Source organism: Psammomys obesus, unplaced genomic scaffold (assembly GCF_907164565.1).
Source record: "Psammomys obesus unplaced genomic scaffold, mPsaObe1.curated_primary_1811, whole genome shotgun sequence".
NCBI classification, from domain to species: Eukaryota; Metazoa; Chordata; class Mammalia; order Rodentia; family Muridae; genus Psammomys; species Psammomys obesus.
The window spans coordinates 17,211,653-17,233,874 of NW_026596079.1; the positions used below are offsets into that span (position 1 = coordinate 17,211,653).

Genomic DNA, 22,222 nt, shown 5'->3' on the forward strand with positions numbered 1-22,222 from the left:
GGAGGAAAAGCTCCCGTGACGTCAGGGTCCCGGGGAAGTGGGCGGGAGGGGCGGGGCGGCGGGGGCGAAACGGCTGCTGATTGGTCCACACGCATCATTCACACAACACAATGGACCGCGAGTTCCCTGCTGGCGCGCTCACCTCCGGGCTCAGCACCGGCTTGCTGGCTGCGACCCAGCGGTCACGCCTTTCCCCCGGTGGGATCTCCCCGCCGCTCTGCGCTTGGGGAGCTCCCGGTGGAGCTGTGGGCGCCGCCGTGTCGCGGCGAGGAAAGGGGCGAGAGGAAAGGTGATGAATTCCTTTATCAGTCATTCACCCCCCACGCGGTAGTTCCGGGGAAGACCTGTGCGTGGTAGTGAGTGTGGCTTTTTTTTTCCTTTTCCTGCCCCCCTCCCTGCTCTAATCCCCAGCGTCTGTTCGCTTCCACAAATAGAACCTTCTGTTGGATGAAATAAAAGCAAACACTGGGCCTTCTGCTCTGCCTCCACCTCCACGCCCCTCCCGCGCCTGCCGCCCGCCCGGATTGCACGGAAATAGCTTCTCCAAGCTCCTGGGCCGCCCCTTCGCGGTGACTCGCAGAAAGAGCTTCCTGAGCTCCGGCCGGTGGGAAACAAAGGATGTGGGGAACTGGCGGAAGGGGCCCACGTGGCTGCCGCCAGATTCCTGTCCCCTCCCTCATTCGTATGCGCCGGAGGGTGTAGGGCGCCGATGTGGTCCGGGGTATTGGGGTACATGTCATTCTGTCCTCCGCCAGGAATACTGCCTGCCTGAAGACGTGTGTGTGCGTTCATGCTGAGTTGGGTGCTCTTGAAACTGGCTGACCATGCTCCCTAGAAACAGCTTGTAATCACATTTTGTGTTGGGTTTGTGGGTTTGTTTTTTTTTTTTTTTTTCTTTTTCTTTTTCTCAAACCAGGTCAGTTTGGAGTCCCTAGATTCTCACTCAGCGTAGATACCTATTATCAAAGTCCTTTCGTGCATTTATGCTGAATAATTAATTTTCTAAAACCAGGTCAAGCCCAAAAATAAATCCTTTTCATTATTATTTCTCCAGCCATTCAACAAACGCTAATTAAGAATCTCCGAGGGCTAGGCGCTGGGGATTAGAAGATTTAAATTGAAACAGTAATGATAGTTGGCATCAGCCTAGGGGTTGCAGGCTTCCTGTTCTCAGCACTTTGCACGTGTTACTGCACTTCAGTTTTACACACTTTAGTTACTTCTTGCTCCATTTTATGAAAAACAAACGGAAAGCCTAGAACGCTTAACCTTGCTGTGATTCAAAGGCTACATGAAGCGCTCGCACTTCTTGTAGACTCAGAGGAAACTACAATTTGCCTAGAACCCTTAACCTCCTTGCTGTGAATCAGAGGCTACAGGAAGTGTTCCGGCTTCTTGTAGACTCAGAGGAAACTGCAATTTGCCAAGAAAGGAAGCATTAGGGAGGCCTCCATTTCAAAACTCACTGGACCTGGGATTATGAGAACCGCTCAGAGGAGAGCTATGAACAGTGTCTTGGCCACGAGGGACAGGGATGCACTGAAGGGAAGGAAGGGCAGCTCCCAGAAAGGGAAGCTGAATCTTCACAGAGGGCTGGGACCAGGTATGTCTAAGGAGTTGTACTAGATCCTGAGATTTTTCTACCTGGCAAGATTCTCTCCTGAAGGAATCTAAAGATCTGCTGAGCTGCCAGCTGGGCCTCTGTTACTGTATGATGGGCATCTTGATCTGAATACTGTACCTCCCCCTTAGCGTCTTTCGGAGAGATGCACCCACTGACCTATGAATGCCATGACACCTCAGCTAAACATGTGCCCTCTCCCACCCTGCTCAGCTCCCTGGGCTGGCCTTCACACACGCTTTCTTGCCCAGTCTGACCAGCGGGAGGCTCTGGAAGACCATGAGCAGGTGGGAGGCAGAGGAGAGTTACCCAGAGACATCCTCCCGGTTGGGAATCCAGCGGTAGCAACCTGTCTGTGTGATCATTGCCGCACAGACACCCTTCTCTTTGAGACTGGATTCTCCTCCCTGGTTGCTGCAAGGGCCTATCAGAAGCCCTTCTAGAAACTGCCTTGACTAAAGAGTGGGAGCTGCCCTTCCCAGGAGATCCCCATCCAATCACTCTAGAGTGGAAGAATAAAGCCCGGTCGAATTGCCAGGACCTGAACCACCTCTCCATTCCCAGTTTCCATATTCCCAGCTGGAGGCAACTGAAGCCTTCTTAGATTGCAGTGAGCCTAGCCAGTCCTCCTGCCCTATCCGGCTCTCTCCCTGACAACCCTTGCCTGGCACCACTTCCTGTTTCTCATTTACAAATGAGTGAACCTCCTGGGGAGTGCAGCCCTGGGCACCCTCTCTCCATGGGCCCAAGCTCACCCCAAGGAGTCTGTCTCCTGGGAACAGGTGACACCACCTTGTCCTCCTAGGGTGACAGCAACTTCCTGATGTTAAATTCTGAGTCACCCTCAACACTATTTGTTCTGTTTTATTTCTGCTCTTCCAATACCTTTGGAACCAGTTCCCCACGTTAAATTCATTCTGCTGAACTTGTTGACCTGAATTCTGTTTCCTTGTCTAGCCCTTCTCTGCCAACCCCTGACTTAGTGCAAGACTATCTACTGGATTCGTACAATGAGCTTCTGAGCCATGAAACCACCCTTTCAGCCAACAGCAACACAGTAGGTACTGTGTGTTCGTACCTACTAAATGCTGGAGTTACAGGTATACACAAAGTAAGGGTGCCCTCTATTCCCTCTATCCTTTTTTTTTTCTCTCTTCCCCACAACTATAGAGGAACTCTTGAAGCCTGAACCTGATCGAATCAGGCCCTGGCCTATCGCTGAAGGACTCACAGAGAAAAATCTACATCCTGTACTAGAAAAGTAAGTAGGCCTTCATTCAGGTCCTAATTCCCTTTCAAGACTGCTCTTTCTCATTGCATGGTCTCTGTCCTGGCAGGGCCCCAAACATACTTGCCAATTCACACCTCTGCAGTTGTCCATAATGTTCCCTCCCACTAGGATCCTTCTTCCCCCTCTGCCAAGCTAATGAGCTCTTACTCATCCTGCAAAACACCTTCTATATTCTCCCAGCACCTGCAGTCAGGTATAAATGGTATCCTACTGCAATGAAGTCCCATTTCCTGTGACCCTTTCCACTGAACTGCATTCCCAAGAGAGAAGGGTCGAACCTCATTCACTCTAGTCCCATGCTCGAGGTCTGTCACAAAAGGGGGGTTCAGCAAGTGCCCATGGGATAAGAGTCACCCACGGGGCCTGCTGGTGATGAGAAACTGATGGGAAGAAACAACATCTGGACAGAGACGGGACTGGACACAGTTCAGAGTTAAACACCGAGTCCTGGAAGACGATAGGCTGGAGACAGCCCGAGAAAGCAGGAACTTTTTTGAAACTGTGCAGAAATGGGCTCACAGACCACTGGCAGAGCCTGTCATCCACTAGGACAAGGGAGTGAAGTCTTGATTTTGGTCCTGGGACTTTCCCTGCTGCCAAGTCTAGATGGAATTTCTCTCCGGCTTCTCAGGCACTGACCTGACAAGCCAACTGTTCTTTATGGACCTTGATTGCCTCACCTGTGAAAAGGGTATAAAAAAGACCTGCTTTTCTTTCCCTGCAAGGAAAACAAGTAGATATGAGCATGGAAAGTGCTTTGGGGTAATTGGCTTGTGCATGAATGTGACCAGGATTATGAGGGCTTGCCATAGCCCAGAATTCAAAAGAGCCTTTACATGAAAACCCAAGACAATGAATAAAAACTATTAGTCAATAGGATGCAAGCAGGAAGTTATTCTTCCTGGTTAAATGGTGATGTTGGCTCTATAACAATATCTACCACATGGTGTGACTTGCCAGCTCGTCCGGTACATTGGCAGTATGAGTTAGAAACCAGAATCATTGTTGTATCCGTGTGTGTGTGTGTGTGTGTGTGTGTGTGTGTGTGTGTGTGTGTCTGTTGTCTGTGTCTGTTGTCTGCATGTATCTCTGTGTGTTTATGTGTGTCTCTCTCTTTGGGTAGGTGTGTAGTGTAGAGGTGTGAGTGTGTGTCCTGAAGGCCTCAGCACCATGCTGAGTTGACACCTGATGCTCAGTACTGGTTGAGTTGGAGGGGAGGTTGACTTACCTCTGACTTTTCAGGAACTCATACATTGCACAACACGGGGAAACCTCTATTGATTTTTCTGGATGGGGCTGAGCTAATGAAGAGCTCAGGCCTAATTCATTCTGGTGAGTGCCAAGGTAGGTACATGGCAGCAGTGCTAGAGAGCTCTGTGTGTCCCCTCACTGCATTAATTAGGAACATGGTGCCACCTGAAGTCCCATTTTCACCTTCCTGCTTCTCTGCACACAGGGCTTCCCAGCCACACAGCAGATCTGGGTTGACACGTTACATCATCTGAACCCAAGTTCCAAAGAATGAATACAAAACTTTGGAACCTGTTGGAGGAAGACAATATTTCTGCTGGGACAGAAATAGACATGCGTTATATTGCTACCATGTATCAGACCCTTTCCAATTGTTTGAAGTGCAAAGGAACCTTAGAAAATATGACCGCCCTCAGGAACAGGCTAAGAGAAGCTCAGTAACCTGTAGCATCATGGATCTGGACTGTGGCCGTGATAGATGTAGACCCTGGGTGGCAGGCATGCTTTATTGTTTTGTTTTTTCCCCCTACTTTATATACCATTCCTCTCTCCAAATGAAGAAAAATTTAATTGTTTGTTTTGAGACCTTGTCTTACTATATTGTTTGGATTAGCCTTGAACTTCTGGGCTCACATGATCGTCCAGCCTCAGGCTCCTGAGACTATGAGTGTGGGACTATGAGTGTGCCCAACTAATGAAGAAGAATTCTGCCCAAACACTTCTTTTATGATGAGAGCAGAGATCTTCACAGCCCTTCCCTGGCTGTTGTAGGGAGTGGATGGTGGACAAGAGGACAAGCGGGACTTCTGATCTGTGACTAATTTTCTTACTGCCTGTGCTCCAGCCTTCAGCAAACAAGGGTCTCTGAGGCAGGCCCTGGATACCAAAGCTGGCATGTGCAAACTCCATTTGCATATACCCCATTGCCTATTGGCTCTTCCTCATCTTCCCACTGGCCCAGCAGGATACAGTGGTAGTGACAGCAGGTCACCTAAGGCCAGAGAAAGAGTCCCATGGCTGAGTGCGGTGGTTCATCTTATAATGACAACACTCTGGAGGCCGAGGCAGAAGCACAAATCCAGCCTGCTCTGTGATGGCCAGATATTTTCTCAAAAAGAAAATACAAAGCTGGGCGTGATGGGGTACACCTGTAATCCCAGCACTGGGGAGGCAGAGGCAGGCAGATCTCTGTAAGTTCAAGGCTAGCCTAGTCTACAACACAAGTCCAGGACAACCAAGGCTACACAAAAAAATCCTGTCTCAAAAAACAAAACAAACAAACAAACCAAATACTCAAACCAAAACCTCCTGGTTGAGGTTGTATAGCTTAGTGGTAGAGTGTCTGCCTACCATGCATAAGGCTCTGGGTTCAGTTCCCAGCACACACACAAATCTAGTCACGATCAGGCAAGGTAACACACACCTGCACACCTAAAATTCCCCTATGTGGGAGATAGAAGGATCTGGAGTTCAAGGTTATCCTCAGCTACATAGCAGGCTCTGGGCCAATCTGAGCTACCGCTTCCCTCAAATACATACAGTCAAAACCAGACTCCTACTTTGTGGGAACAGGTTCTAGGCATTCTTTGAGACACAGAATTCTAGGGTCCTGGATACCTGAAATCTAGCGTAGCAAGGCAAGAGAAGGTTTTGCATGGGTATTCCCTGCATTGTTCCGTGAGGAAGGATGTGTGGATTACCGGACCTAGGGGCCCCTCTTAGAAGGATCCCAGGACTTTACCAAGACCCTCCTTCCCATGGGGCTTGATGCTTGGAGCTGCCTGTTACTTTGGGTATTTTTTTCCTTTTGATTTGTCTACAGTTAGTACAGTCTCTGTACCACAGGAATGAAGAGGGGAGGGCAGCATTCACAGAAATACAAACAGTAGAACTTAGGGCACAGAGAGGAGAGGATGATCTAACCAGGAAAGGAGGAGGAACCTGCCAAAGAGGTGACTTTGGAGGGATGCAGGCAGCCTATCACTTTCTCCCTGCAGCTGGTGCAGTCTTTGGATGCACTGTTAGGGTGGCTGGGCTGGGAATCCCCCAGGCAGAGGCTGAGACTCCTGGAACTGGGGAGGGACACTGCTGTACACCTGCCTTGCTTTGGTTTTGGGGGACCCACTGCTGTAGGTCTCTTTTGGGAAGTCTCTCTGACTCCTGGCTCTCAGTTCCATTTCATCATTATTCCTCGTTTAGCACCTGGACAAGGACCAGCCTCCCCACCCCTGAGATGGCAAATTTCTTTTGACCTAGCATAGGCTTGGCAAGCTGTCACCCCAGGGTCCCCTGCAAGCTGCAAAGTGGCTGGGATAGAACACAGCATAAAGTGGCCAATGCTGATGGAAACCACTGTCACCCGGACCGGACCGTGCCTTTGTATGGGAGGTATTCTCTCTATTACCAGTGGAAAGGGCATAGGTTGATGTCAGAACAGACCTGGGTTCAACACCTGGCTCTGCCACTGACTCTTGGGATAAATTTAGATTAGTCCTTTCTTCATTCCTGGATGAAGATATCAAGCTGATGGTTTTCAAACTGGGTTTCCTGGTCCTTTTGGTTTTATGGTGGTGCCTCAAGAAAGAAGCAAGAAGCTGCTGTGAAAGCCTAGGTCTCCCCCATTCTACCTTCCATTCAATATGCTAGACCATGATGCTTCTGTAAAGACACTGTAGATTCTGAGAGAAAAGTATGAAAGTCACTGGCTTTGGTGAGCTTTGAAGGCAGTTAGAACACTGACTTCCTTGTTTTAGTTTTATTATTATTATTATTATTATTATTATTATTATTATTATTATTATTTTATTTGACAGTGTCTCACTCTGTCACCTAGCCCTTAATTCCAGGGCTCAAGTAACCCCCTGCTTCAGTTTCCCCTTGCCTTGCTGTATGAATTACTTTCATTTCTATAACAAAATACTTGGCAAAAGCAACATTAGGAGGAAAGGGCTTATTTTCCTCATACTCTGAGTATACAGTCCATCCCGTCAGGGAAAGCATGAGGGCAAGCGCCTGAGGCAACTGGACACTTTGCATCTGTAGTCAGGCAGCACAGGAGAGACGAATGCTCGGGTCGACTTAATTTCTCTGTTCCGCTCAGCCTAGAAACACAGCCATGGGATGGTGCCTCTTGCATTCAGAATGGGACTTCTGACCCCCTGTAGCTCAGTCTAGTAATTCTCTCTCAAGCCGGGCATGGTGGCACATGCCTTTAACCCAAGCACTTGGGAAGCAGAGGCAGGCAGATCTCTGTGAGTTCAAGGCCAGCTTGGTCTACAACATGAGTCCAGGACAGCCAAGGCTACACAGAGAAAGCCTGTCTCGAAAAACCAAAAAAAAAAAAAAAAAAAAACAAAAAACCTGTCTTCCAGCCATGCTTTGCCTCATTTATGCGTCTAGACCCAGTTAATGTCTCTTGTAGCTGGTACTATAGGTGTATACTGTCACCAAGTCAAGATAATTCTTTCACTGAGTGATACAAGACAACAGGTAGAGGAGCCTAGAGGCCAAGCATGTTTGTCACACTTTGTGATCCCCTCCTTGGCACATGAGGCATGACTGATATCGTCCCTATTATTCCTAACTGTCGAACACCTGCCACTCACCGTCGCAGCCGACCTTCGAGACCTTTGATTTTGCTTCTCCAGAAAGGCTCCTCCCAGAACTCTCCTCCTGTATGATGCTCTCAACGGCAGAAAAGTCAGGGCTGACAGATGCACCCCAACTGAAGAAGGCCCACGGGGGAAGAAAGTGGCTTAGGGAAAAGGGTTTCCCTGACTTCCTTCTGTCTCCCTAGCCTAGACTACTGCTCAATTCTGCTTCTTTTCCCTTTGAGAGACAGAGCTCCTTGAATCTAGCTGCCTCGTGACTATGTTGGCCAATGAAGTCCAAGGAAAGCATGCTTTCAGAACCCCCTGGCTGGGTCACCAGAAGCCACACAGATTATCCCTGTTCACCGGGACAGTGGGACCTACCTACATCCCTAAGAAGACAGGTAAGAGCTCCACAGGCCCTGAGAATACCAGGCCCTCAAAGGTCACAGGAGGCTCTCCAGGTGACAACTCCAGCTGGGCCCATCCTGCCTCTGCCACTGACCCAGTCCAGGAAGCAGGAAGGAGAGAGGAGAAACTGCCTCAGAAGGGAAGGTCTCACCTCAGAAGAGACCAGAGCCTCACCCCACCATAGGTCCTACATGTCATCTCCTCAAACCTCCCCAAGTTTGGGGGTAGCTAGTTGCCTAGCAATGAACACCTGGAACAAAGCTCCAGAACTTTCTGGAGCATCAGAAAGTCTAACAAGTCCTAGGATACTGGTCTACACCGTTATGGTTTGAACGTGAAATGTCCTCACTTGTATGTTTGAACACTCGACCCTCTGATGTTTGGAAGCTTTGGAACTGACTTGGATAGCAGGAAGGTGTCACTGGGGAAGGGCCTTGGTGCTACTTCCTAGTCCACCAAGATCTGAACAAGTAGCAGCTGCAAGCTCTCGCCACCACAGATGGTGTGGCTCCCAACAACCACAACTTCCCTGCCTGGCTGGACCTTACCCTTGAAACTGTGAGCTGAAATAAACTCCTCCCATTTAAGTCACTTCTGTCAGTTGTCATAGCAATGATTAGAATAGGCCCTCCTTTGCTGTGGATGGTACCTTCTCCTAACCAGAGAGCTCGGTCAGCAGAGAGAAGCCAGCTTCTTCTGTGATGTGGCTTGCGACCACGGCCACCTTGTCTTGTCCTGGCAGAATCCAGGTCCTGGTAGCCCCTTGAGCAGCTCCAGGATTTGGAGAGGCCCCATTTCAGACCTTAGATGCTGCTCCAACACACTGGTGAGTCATCTCGACACATAAAGCATCTGTCAAAAGCAGATATAAAAATACATCCATGGGCTGTTTCTTTTCCCTGTTTCTTATGAGAGAGGGGAAGAGAGGAGAGAGAGAACCTAACTCTCGGTGATGTGATCTGGGGTCTGTGAGCTATTTTTGAAGCCATCCATCTTGCTTAAGCCAGAATCACTTGTCATCTAGTCCATCTTTATTGCACTCCTACTTTGCACCAGGCATCACGTTGGACACAGAGCACGGTTAGCAAGGAACTCCTAAGAGCAGGAGTCCAGCCATACTGGAAGGCCTTCACGACCTACCTCTGTAACCAAAAGCTGTCCTCAGTGACAGTACGAGTGTCAGAGGTGGCTGGCCTTGAAGCTGTTACTGGAATTTGATACCCGGTGAGAATCTGGCTGTTAGACGCAGCCTTCCATCTGGCCCAGCAGGATGTACGCATCAGCAGATCAATGAAAACATTACTGCGTCCAGAGGAGCCGGCCACAGGAAGCCACTTTATCAGAAAGTGACTTATGCATCCGTCTGCAAATGTAGCAGATATTAAGAAGGGTCTGTCAGCCAGGGTGACTCAAAGCTGCCTCTGCCCCTGTGAGAAATGTCATCTCAAGGATGTGGTTATGGGAGTGTTTCAAACAGCCACAAGGATAAAAGAATGCATCTTGAGCCTGTGTCCTTCGGAGGGAGCCATTCCTGGTGGGCAGAATTTAGAGACGCAGGTTCCTTCCACTATGGCTCCAGCACTTCATCAGAGGGTCCAGGTCAAGGTCTCAGAAACATCCGGGGTCCAGCTGAATGGCAGAGTGAGACTCTGCACAGACCCTCAGCTAAGAATGCACATACGGTGGTCGTAGCTCCTCCATAGAATGTTACCTGCCACCAAAATCCAAATTATGTTACATGATTCATTCTAGAAAGGAAATGACTTGTAACTTTCACTACATATTCTCACAGTTGTTCTGTTTTTTTGTTGTTGTTTATGTGTATGCATGCAGATATACACATGTATGTGCGCACGTGTGTGTGGAGGCCGAAGGTCAACTTCTTTCAGGTGTTGTTCCTTAGGAACTGTTGCTTTAAAACAAATTTATTATGTTTTAATTAATTAACTAATGTATTTATTTATTTATTTATTTTGTGTGTGTGTGTATGTGTGTGTGTCAAGTTTTGGGAGTTTATTCTTTCCTTATACTATGTGGGTTCCAGGGATTGAACTCAGGTCTTCAGGCTTGGCAGCAAGTGCCTTGATACTCTGAGCCATCTCACTGGCCCCATTTGAATTTGTGTGTGTGCATAAACAGGCCAAGGCATATTCGTGTGAGGAGGTCAGAGAACAACTTTCAGGAGTTGGCTCTCTCCTCCGTGCCAGTCCAGGAGATCAAACTCAAGTCATCAGATTTTGTGGCAAGCGACTTTATCTACTGAGCTATCTCCACAGTTTCTGAGACAAAATGTCTCACGGCAGAGAGCTTGTCAGTCAGGGTATGCTAGCTGGCCAATGTCGAGCCCCAGAGACTAGCCTATCTTCATCTCCCCAGGAGGGCTTATAAATCCATACCACCACATTTGTCTTTGTGCATGAGGTCTGGGTGTTGGACCCAGGTCCCCATGCTTGAAAGGAAAGCACTTTATTAACGGTGCTGTCTCCTCAGCCCTATTTTGATTTTTTAAGACTGGGTCTCTTATAGCCCAGACTGGTCTCGAACTCACTATGTAGCTGAAGATGACTCGAACTTCTGATCCTCCCACCTCCACCTCCTCAGTGCTGGGGCACTGAGCCCATCTGGTGTGTCCCAATTTTTTTTTTTTTTTTTTTTTAGTACGAATGCCAGTCTCTTAGTGCATTTAATTTATAAAGGGAACTTATAGATCTGCTTCTCTGAGGAAGAGCATGTGGGGATAGGGTTCTGCAGTTTGAAACACCCACTGCCGTTTGAAAGGCAGCCCCTGGGGATAAAGGCTACCACTAAACAGTCTCCATTTCTATCCGCATTATCTCACTGGAAAGAACACTATCACATGGCTTCCTCGGACTACAATCTTGGCACTATGTCCCTCCATGAGCCCAGCATGTTGAAGAGCCAGGAATATGCCCCCTGAGCCCACTCTGGTTTGAATGGCTAGTAGACCATTCTCTCCTGTAGCCAACTCTCAGCAATCAGGCAGCCAAGGATGTGGCATCGAGAGGCACTACTCTGCCCACATCTGGACTGTGATTTCCAGATCCAGAACTGTGAGAGATTAAGCCATGGTGGCACTGGAAAGACGAAGGGAGCCTAATCTATGAAGACCTTGTAGCAAAATCAAATGAAATCTAGAAAACACAAAAGGCAAAATATCTGGACAGATATTTCATGAAAGAAGTTAAAGCAAATGACACGTGCATTCAAAGATATACAATGTTATTAGTCCTTTGATATATGTGAATTAAGCTGGGCGTGGTGGCCCATGCCTGTAATCCCAGCACTCAGGGAGGCAGAGGCCAGGGGATCTCTGTGAGTTGGAGGCCAGCCTGGTCTACAAAGTGAGTCCAGGACAGCCAGTGTTTGGTACAGAGAAACCCATTCTCAACCTAATTTGCATAAGCATATGCAAATTAGTAAAACCACAGGATGAGACACTGTGACACCTGTGTTCAAACAGCTAAAATAAGGAGAGTGGCCACACATGATGCTAACGATTGTCCAGGAAGTACTGCACCTAGATCCTTCCTATGTTAGTAGACTATGCTTTGTGGAGGCAGGGGCTTTCTTGTTTCTACGGAGCTGCGTGCCCTGGCCTCACCGGCCTGCCTGCTCCCCACCCATCTCAGCAGAGAACTGCTGCTTTGCTGATGTCACCACCACGTCTAGCTTTTTTCTGTAAGTGCCAGGGACAGAACTCAGTTTGGCAGACTGTATGTCAGGTCTCTGGAGGAGGGACCATACCAGATGTTAGCACGCGGCATCACCACCTCTTATCCAGCTCTTTCCGCCCTTGTCATGCTTCCCTTCTGTCTTTCTCCAGACACCCAAGGGGACACTATTGGATGGCTTTCTGCTCCCAGAATCCCCAGTTTTTGTTCCAGCTCCTCTTCTTAGGATGGAGGGTGCTAACCTCCTAACCCTTCTCTCATACTTGGTCTCCTGCACTGGAAACCAATCTGATGCCCTAAGCAGGGGTATCCCTGACCAAATCACCATTTCCAATTCCTTGAGGACAGTGATTGTGCTGGTAAATGCTCCAGCAGCGTGTCCTGGGCTATAGGGTTAGCCTATTTCCATGGTGTAAATTCTCCCATGGTAGCAACTATCAAGAGGTCGCAGGATGAGGAGCACTTGATTGTCATCTCTAGCAGGGCACTGCTGGAGGGACCGCCCCCCATTACCTTCAACAATGACAATAAAGAGTCCCTTATGTATTCTGAGTCCATGTCACAAAAGGTGTTCATGAGAAAATAGTTCACAGAGTGGAAGATGGTGAAAAGTGTATGGAGCAAATCGAGGGCATGGGAAAGTCTGGCAGCTACTGTGACCTGGAAGAGTCTCCTCCACTTACTCCCAGGCTGATGGGTGAACGCCACTACAAATAATGAAGTAGGGCCAGCAAGGGTCTGGGGGGTGAGCACTCTCACTGCTCTCTCCAGGGAGCACCCTCCCCTTAATACAATGGCTCCCTCTGTTCCAGGCTCTGACTCCCTCTCAGTCCCATCCAAGGCCAGCCACCATAAAGGCCACCATTGATGGCCGCTTCCTCTGCAGGAGGCTCTGGGCTAGGTCCTTCTAGTCTCTTTCACACTGAATTCACATCACTGCCCAGTGGACAAAAGGGTGTGGCCTCCCCCTGTAGCTGAAGTTCAAGGTCAGGGGAATGGGTTGGAGTAGCAGAGATGTTTTTTCAGGACGATGTGAGGCTCATCCAGAGGGGCAGAATAAAATGACAACAATGATCCGCAGTTTACAGTTACTGGAAATTTTCTGTAAAGTAAAATTTACATAAAAATGGACATAAGCGGACAGATGGGCATAAGCAGCACACACCTGAGAACAATTGCTTGAGAGGCTGAGGCAGGAGGATTGACTTGAGCTCAAGGTCAGCCAGGAATAAGATTACCCAGTCTGGGGGTTAGCGGGGTAGGGTGACGAGGGTAATCGGCACCACTACCACCAACAAAAAATAAACAAGAAAGTGGAATGGAGATGTAGCTCAATGGTTAGAATGATTGCTTAATTTGAATGAAAGTTTGACTAGCACCAAATTCCAGAACTCTGGAGGCTGAGGATAAATTCAAGGTCATCGTTGGCTACAGTGTGTACTTCCTGTTGTCTTCTTGAATCTACTCTTCCCCCCCCCATCCCCCATAGGTGGTAGGGTAAAATTCTAGCTCTCACTCTGCCGGCACCAAGCACAGAGAAGGTGTGTGTGACTTTCACGGGGCCCCAGCTTCTCCCCCTTCACTCCCCAGAGGCTGGCTTTGGCTTCCTGCTTCCCGCTCTCATGGCTCTGAAAAGGAGTACTTTCCGGGGCGTTTGGGATAGATCCAAGATCCTAGTGTCCTTGCCAGTGGCACTGTCTGGGTGGTGGGAAAGGAAATATCTAGCCTTCCCCTCCAGCCAACCTCCGGCTGGCCGAGCTGGCACCTGGGCGGGGAAGACGAGAGAATAGTGCCATTCAAACCTTTCCTGCTGCAATCACAGATTGCAAAATCCTGGCATCCTCTGCGCTTTATGGAGGGTGGTGACTCGGAGTCATGCAGGGAGCTCCGCACTCAGCCAGGTGCCAGAACCAGGCCCCTCGGGTCACACGCTGGTTTAGGATAGCCATTATAGGCTGGGATGCTGTGAAACCCTCAAAACACCCCCCCAGCTGCCCACAGTTCACTCATCTGATCACCAGATGGTCCCGGCGGGGAGGGGCCAAGCCAAGTGTCAGTTTACAACTGGAGATTGATTTGTCCAAGGTCACGGGATGATGACCCTGAAGAACAGTGCCAATCTGACTTTCAGACTCCAAGTCTGGTGCTGGGAGTACAGAAGGGTAAAGGGGCAGAATGCTGCCAGGAAGACTCTGAGCAAGCAAAGGTTCAAGCAGAGAGCAAGAACAAGAGGCCTGCAGCCAGACCAACACAAGTATGAATCAGGCTGTGCAGGCAAGGTCCTAACCTCTCTGAGCTTCTCTTTTCTCCTCTGAAGTTGAGGAAAGGCTATCTTTTTTTTTTTTAATTATACTTTATTCACTTTGTATCCCCCATAAGCCCCTCCCTCCTCCCCTCCTAATCCCATCTTCCCTCTCCCTCTCCTTCCTTCTGATCTTAGTCTATCAGATCACATCAGGAGTGGCTGCATTGTCATCTGCTGTGGTCTGGTAAGGCTGCTCCCCCCTCAGGGGGAGGTGATCAAAGAGCAGGCCAATCAGATTATATCAGAGACAGTCTCTCTTCCCATTACTCTGGAACCCACTTGGACACTGAACTGCCATGGACTACATCTGTGCAGGGGTTCTAGGTTATCTCCATGCATGGTACTTAGTTGGAGTATGAGTCTCTGGGAAGACCCCTGTGTTCAAATTTTCTGGTTCTGTTGCTCTCCTTGTGGAGAGGAAAGGCTATCTTAAGCACTTGAGATTAGTGATTCCAGCTACTCAGGAGGCTGAGGCAGGAGGATCTCAAGGTCAAGGCCTGCCTTAGCTACCAAGTATATTTAAGAGCAGTCCAGGCAGCTTAGTAAATTTAAGAAGCAGTGGGGCTAGAGAGATGGCTTAGCAATTAAGAATACTGACTGCTTGTCCAGAGGACGCAAGCTCAAGTCCCAGCATCCAAAAGGAAGAGGCTCACACCATCTGTAGCTCCAGGACATGTGGTGCACAGACACACATGCAGGCAAAGTACCCATATCCATAGAGTATAAATAAATAAGTAAATAATAAAAAAATAAATACTTTTTCAAGATGTTTAAGAGGTTAAAAAAAAAAAAAAGACTGGAGATACATCTCAGTAATGGAGTGCTTGCCCAGCATATGTGAGACCCTGAGCCCAATCCCCTACACTGCAAAAATAGTAACACTTGCGCTCTGCCACCTGAAATGCTTGAGTTTTGATCCTGGCTGAATTGGGTCTAGGCTGTGTGACTCTGGGAAAACCACTTAACGGTTTCCTCATCTTTGAAATGAGCAGTTAAACCCCCAGTTAAACATGTGCTATGAGGACTTCCTCAGCTAATGAATGTGGGGCTTTCAGCACAGGCCTGACCTACGGAAAGATCAGCCATTATGCTGGGCATGGTGGTGGCGCCTGACTGGAATCCTAGCCCTTGAGAAGCTGAGGCAGGGGAAGGTCCTGTATGGTGAGACCCCATCTCAAAAAACTAAGTTTTGGAGTGTAGTTCAGTAGTAAAACATTTGCATAGCATGTAAGGGCCCTGAGTTTGCCCTCTAGAACTATAATGCATGCATACATACACACACACATACATACATACATACAGACATTTATGAAGTATAGATTTTAAAAATTAGCTTATAATTGGCAGAGTAAAGATGAAGAGAGTTTAGAGATTACAGGAAATGCTGTGTGTGTGTGTGAGAGAGAGAGAGAGAGAGAGAGAGATAGAGCACAGAATGGTTGGTTCTCCCTCCTCACCATAAATTAGAATCTTCCAGAAAAGAGGAAGAAGCTGAAAATGAGAAACTTCCCTGACCTCAGGATGTTTCCATCTAACGTGGGCACTGGCGTTCCCCTCTGGGTGCCCTGTGAATGCTTCCTGAGTCGTCCCACTGCCTCCGTTTCCAGCACTGGGCCTGGGCTCTTAAGGCGAACCATCATCACCCCCATTTGGAAACTTTCCTGCTAGGGCTGTCAGAGAACAATGCAATGCCCTTGGCCTCAGGACTTTCTAACTACCGGGTTTGGTGCCCCTTCACCGAAGACCCGACCAGGTGTTGTGCTGGTCCAGTAGGGCATACTCCAGAGAGAGCCCAGGCGCCTCGGGATGAGGCTTGCCTAGGCAGAAGGGTGTTCTCTGGTGGTGTTTGCTGACCCCATGTTAAGGTTCAGAAGAGGCAACAGAAGACAATGGGATTCAAGTCACAGATTCCCCCGCTGAGATAATCTGTCTCCTCAGTTCCTCTCCATTCCATATCCTTCCTCAGCTGCCTCTGAAATTGGCAACCTGCCACTGCATAGTTTAGTTTACAAGTGACTGGAATCATCAAGTTACAATTAATTTATGTTCTCACATTTAAAAAAAAAAAATCAAGGGCCTGGCAAAATGGCTCATTCAAGGAAGGTATGTCACTCAGGCATGCCCGCTTTAGTTTGATCCCCAGGACCCACTTGGTAGAAAGAGTGAACCAACTACCACGGAACCAACTGTCCTCTGCCCTCCACACATGTGCTGTGATTCACACCTGTCCTACCCCCCATAAATAAGGAAATGCTTTTTAAAGAGGAGACTAGTGAGACAGTGATACCGCGTCTCGGAAATAAAAAATAAAAGAGGAAAAGAAAAAAAAAACAATTTAAAACCTGAACGTAGGTGTTTAGGTTATCTGGTTTGCCTTGGGTGGGATTTTGGAGAGTTGGGGACTTGGGGGTTGGCAGCAAAATGATAACAAACTCAATCGTATCATGATTCTATTGGTCTTTATTTTTGCAAAATAATTGCTGTCACCCCGGGTATCCTGTCCAGAAGAGGCTAATCATGCTGTTGCTGTATACTCCCTAACCTGCTGTTATTACTGCATAAGCTTTTGCTACAAAATTCAGCGTTTTAAAACCGTAGCCATTTATGACTACAAAGCTTGAGCTTTGAGCATTTTAGTTCCTGCGTGCAACGGCCTCCTGACCCCAGCCAGGACCGGGTCCGAGCACTCATGCTTCCGGAAGGGCTGAGGGCTGGAGCCTCTGTGGAGCTGCGCTGCCTTGCCCAGGACTCTTTGCCAGCTTCTCTCAGGAAACACTGGGCTGATTGTGGCTTTCACAGCAGGACGGGCCTGAGTTACTGGGAGCTGGGAGATGAGATCAGGGCTGCTGCGGAAGTTTGGAAGCTCACACCCAGGGGAGGGGCTTCTAGACAATGTGAGATGTCCTTTCTCCAGCATTCAGGATACCTAATATTCTGAATACCTTCCATGTGTAGGGTAAGGGGACACAGGAGTGTATCTTGCCCCTTGTCAGGCTTGAGTGCACTCACGTACAGAAAGCATAGGTGCCAAGCCCAGCGGAACACAAGAGAAAGGAAAGAGACAGACAGCTCAATGGCATGGGCCAAAGGCTATTTCCCAGAGTACTAGCCAAAACATAAAGCCTCCTCAAGTACAAAGGAACCCCACAACCACTTCACTGCTGGATGACCCTGACTCAAACTCCCTCACGTCCTAAGAGTGCCTTTTGTAGCAGGTCCTTGCCCCTCCCCTCTTCCAGAATATGCCAGCTTTGCCCAGTCATGACATTTACCCAGAGAGTTTTCCTGAGTCCCCAAACTGAACTAGCCTGGTCAGCTGGTTAACCCAGCTCTCAAAACCAAAGGTTACCTTTCTACGTCACGGGCTACTGCCGGAAATAACATGTGCGCCAGCTCCCAGGGCCATCAGACAGCTACTCCACTTCCTAATGTGTCCTCATCTGACTTTGTAGATAGGACCCTGACCCCTACTCCAGCACTCTATTACTGAGCTATATTACACACCCAGTCTTTAAGGTCTTATTCTGTAACCCAGGCTAGCCTCGAACTCATGATCCTCCTGCCTCCTCTGTCTCCTGAATGCTGACGTCACAGGTGTACCTTCACACCCGGCTCAGTCCATCTTTGCTGACTGAAGAGAAGGGGAGAAACGATGCCAAAATACAGGATGAAAAGGAAAAGGAAGGAGGGGCATTTAACGGAGCTTATCTCCTAGACCTACCTTGAGAATTAAATGAGTTGATGTTTACAAAGGATTTAGAGGACTGCCTGGCATAGTAATTAACATGATAATAATAGCGCTCGCCTACTGAAATTGCTCCCGCCTCACTGTGGCTTAGCATTTTCATGGAACAGTGACATACTCCAAGAACCCCCGGGGCTCAGGAACTCACCCAGAAGGTACACCTTATTCCAAGTCGCTCTGCGGGCCAGGGACAGACCCTGCTCACAGAGGCTAACGGGCCCAGAGCCAAGGAGACCCCAATCGCCGATAGAACTGGGCCTTGGTGGGCGGAGCCAAATGAAAGCTGCTTCCTCTTTCACAGCAGCGAGAAGCCTCCTGTGTGCCTGAACCACAGCCACCTAGTGAACAGTCGCCTTGGGCATCCGTAGAGTTTTTCACGTGATGTGTCGGGGCTGCTTTTTTCTCTGCCAGGACCTGATGCTTGTTTTCCGTTCACTCAATCTGAGCTTGGCCGTTTTCACTCACTGTTCCACAGCCACTGGTAACCCCGGGGAACCCTCACTGCCTCTTGTCTGAATGAGTAAGGGACAGGCTGAAGCGGTCTGAAGACCCGAGCCCTTGGCTGGGCTGCGGCGCTGGCTTGCTTCCCACCTCTTGGGCTCAGTTTGCTCATCTGTAGATGGAGAGGGTAACAGTTTATAATGCTGACACTGGTTCCAGTCTGGGCCCGATGCAACAGGGAGGTTTTGACATGGCGATGCCCGTCCACCCTAGAGACTCAGTCACTCAGTTCAGACTGGAGAGTTGAGAGAAAGCTGACTATCATTACCAAGTGGCCCATGGAGTAGCTGAGGAGTTTGATGAGTCCTGAGATATGTAGTTGGCTCGAGACACCGCCACCCCTCCGCCCCTCCCCTCCCCTTCCCAACCAGACTGCTAACCACTCCAATATCAGCTCACATCTGAAGGCTTGAGACGCGGGATTGCTTTCCGCACAGTTCCTGTACAGAGGCCATCTGGCTCAGGCCCAGCGAGGCTTCAAGGTCCTATTGAGTCTGATTGCAAGAGGAAAAAAACAAAACAAAACAAAACAAAACAAAACAAAACAAAACAAAACAAAAAAAAAAACTCTAAAATCTCAGCTCCGAGAATAAGTTCTCCCTGGCCTGGGAGAAAGTGGTCTGGGCGAACCATCACTGATTGAGTGAGGCCATCTCACTGAAGGGAGCCGGGGCTACCTTGTTTAGTATGTGGCTTTAAGTGTTAAAATTTCAAACTCCCACAATAACGGTTGATGGAACAAGCTGGGCACTCCACGGCTCAGGCAAGGGAAACTAAGAAACTAGCCGTCAGCAACACCTTCGGAGCTTCTTCCTGATGATCCCAAGAGCCGCAGGACAGAACCTGCAGGGGTAAAGCAGATTTTTTTTTTTTCTCTCATTTATAGCAAATGAGATCAACAACAGCGTGTTTTTCTTAGAATGAGATGCCTTCAATCCAGAGGGTTGTATCTTTTTGTTTGATGGTAGTTTAGATTTTTGAACATTCTCTAAAGGCCCAGTTTAACCCTCAGTAGATGGCATGGTACTCGAGCATGACAGAACTATTCAGAAATAGGGCTTTGTGGGAGGTGTTCAGGACATTGCCCTTCTCCTGCCACCATGTGCTGCCTTACCACAGGTCCAAAATGAGACTAAAGTTATGGGCCAAGACAAACCTTTTTTTCTTAATGAGTTCACTGTCTCAAGTATTTTTGTAACAATGATGGAAAACTGATTAACAATGTCCTTTCAGTCCCAATAAAAAATTAGTAATACTGGCCCCCAAATTTGAAGGGAAGTGTTACTGATTAGTGAAATGCAAACATTCAGATGTCTGAGTGTGTGCCATTCAATAAGACTCCCCAGAGCATTTGAAATGTATTTAGTCCAGCTGTTGTTAAAAGTGTAAACTTTTATGCTGCATTTCAAAGCCCTAATATGAATGAAAGGGTGTAAACCACCTCACAACTATTTTTTTTAATCTTTTTTATTAGAGTTTAAGGCGAGTCCACGTTCGTTTTTTTTTTTTTTTTTTTTAATATATTCATTGTTGTGCATATTTGGTGTTTGGCATACATGTATATCTGTGTGAGGGAGCCGGATGGATGCACCAGTTACAGACAGTTGTGAGCGGCTCTGTAGGTGCTGAGAATTGAACCTGGGTCCTCAGGAAGAGCAGCCAGTGCTCTTGACCACTGAGCCATCTCTTCAGCCCCACCTCACGAAATGTTAATATTTTGGATATATTGGATAGAATAAAATATATCATTAAAATTAATTTTCCTCATTTCTTTATTTAAAAAAAATGTGGTATTAGTCACTTAGAAAGTACACACCTATTTGTGGGGAAGGGGGAGGGAGGGAAGGACTGGGAGGGGAGGAGGGAGGGAGCTCCAGGGGGGGATACAAAGTGAATAAAGTGTAATTAATAAAAATTAAAAAAAGAAATGTTTCATATTCAGAAATGTACATTATTACCTAAGTGGTAAATTCAGGAAGTGGATATTAGAAGATGTTGGAAAATATTCCTTCAGGATGAGCGTTTAAAATCTCAAAATTGGAGTAAATTTGTGGCACCCTGACAAATCTTTCGTTTCAAACTGAGAATTTGCTGAGAAAAGATGAAGCTGTTGGGAACAGACCAAAACAAAAATAAATAAATAACAACTTACCTCAAAAAAAAAAGAAAGAAAGAAAGAAAGAAAGAAAGAAAGAAAGAAAGAAAGGAAGGAAGGAAGGAAGGAAGAAAGAAAGAAAGAAAGAAAGAAAGAAAGAAAGAAAGAAAGAAAGAAAGAAAGAACACACCTTTCTGGGACGGGTTACATTTCTGTTGGACAGCGCTGGGCTGGTCCTTCTCGTTTGCAAATCCTTCCTCAGGGTAATCGGCAGCTGCAGCAATCAGGCTTACGTTGTATAGAAAACCGTCCCCAAACTTAGTGGGTGATTAAACAGCAGGCATGCACTTGGCTAACAGTTCTGTGAGTCAGTGGTATGGGCTGGGCTCACCCGGGCAGTCCTGCTGAGCTTAGCTTGTCCCACTCGGTGTCCCCGGTCAGTTACCTGGTTCTGCTTCAGTCTGAAGGTTGCTGGATGATAGCAATGACTCCAAGGCCAATGCTCCCCCTTAATGTCGGGAGCCGCTCCCGCCATTACAAGATGGCGCCGGCTTCCTGCTTCCTGGTTCTTCTTGCCAGCATTTTCGCGCTTCTTGCCTGCGCCGCCCTGCAGTTTACGCATGCGCAGCTTTATGCTAATGAGGGTTTAGGCTGCACTCCAATTGCCAGCCATATGCTTATGAAGACTTGAACAGAGCACCAATTACAGATGGACAGGTCGCCTTGCTGGCTATTTAAGCAGAGCACAACCCGGGGTTTGGGTCCTTCACCATCTGCAAGAAAGAGCTGTTCAATAAACTTGCTGCTGAAGAAATCCTCGGTTGTTGCGTCGTCCTTATCGGCAAAGGCCGCGCGCGACACCTTAACACCTACAAGGTCAACCAGGATCATTCACATGGTGGTCTCGGGGTTGCATGGAGAAAAGACTAGAAGCTGAAAGAGTGCTGAGGGTCATAGATGGACACGCTATCCTTTCTACTGTCCCAGCTGTCCAGTACAGGTCAGGGAACCTGATCCAAGATCTAGGCAAACAAACTGTGAGAAGTGCTACAAAGAATCTCAGTCATTATTATATTCTCCTTATACCAACCAGTGGCCTCCTTCGAGAATGGCGTGTTCCCTGTCTGCTGGGCCCTGCTCTTCTGACTGCCCCTTTATGATTTGATTGTACGTGTCCTCCTCAGAGTAACAGACTGAGACCTCAGGCTCAATGAGAACGCATTAAGAGGTGAGGATTATGTTATCAGGGATCCGCTCTCACCTGGAGTGAGTACAGAAGGGATGGAGAAAAGAAGCTTAGGTCCACCTGCCATTCCACTGTCCACTGTGCCAGAAAACAGTGCCCAGAGGATGGAGCGATAAGGTTTCATCTTGGAAGCAGAGAAGAGTCTCCCAAGAGAGGTCACACCGATTAGCATCCTGATCTTTGACCTCTTGGCCAAAAACCAAATTTCTGTTCTGTATGAATTACCCTGTATGAGATATTCTGATCCAGCATAACAGAGGCCTTTCCCTCCATTAAATAAAATATCAAAAATCATTTTACGAGCCAAGCATGGTGGTGCATGCCATTAATCCCACAGCAGAGGCAGGTGGCTCTCTGAGTTTGAGGCCACCCTGGTCTACAAAGCGAGTTCCAGGACAGCCAGGACTACACAGAGAGACCCTGTCTCCAAAAACCAAATACAATATTTTACTATGCTGTTGTAACAAGGAGTTT

General features: G+C 48.1%; 2 long non-coding RNA genes across 4 annotated transcripts; one reads left to right on the forward strand and one right to left on the reverse strand.

Annotated features, from left to right (window-relative positions):
- Window positions 1-93: 93 nt before the first annotated feature.
- LOC129690883 (uncharacterized) lies at window positions 94-475 on the forward strand. Its single transcript, XR_008722369.1, has 2 exons — window positions 94-289; window positions 435-475. It is a non-coding gene; the product is annotated as an uncharacterized LOC129690883 (long non-coding RNA).
- Window positions 476-16,603: 16,128 nt separating this feature from the next.
- On the reverse strand, window positions 16,604-21,021 carry LOC129690603 (uncharacterized). 3 transcript variants are annotated; one of them, XR_008722339.1, is made up of 3 exons: window positions 20,693-20,773; window positions 19,085-19,250; window positions 16,604-18,901 (listed from the first exon to the last, which is right to left on the reverse strand). It is a non-coding gene; the product is annotated as an uncharacterized LOC129690603 (long non-coding RNA). The 3 variants fall into 3 exon arrangements; XR_008722338.1 differs by lacking the exon at window positions 20,693-20,773 and adding an exon at window positions 20,948-21,021 and having other exon boundaries at window positions 16,604-19,250; XR_008722337.1 differs by having other exon boundaries at window positions 16,604-19,250.
- Between the last annotated feature and the right edge of the window lie 1,201 nt (window positions 21,022-22,222).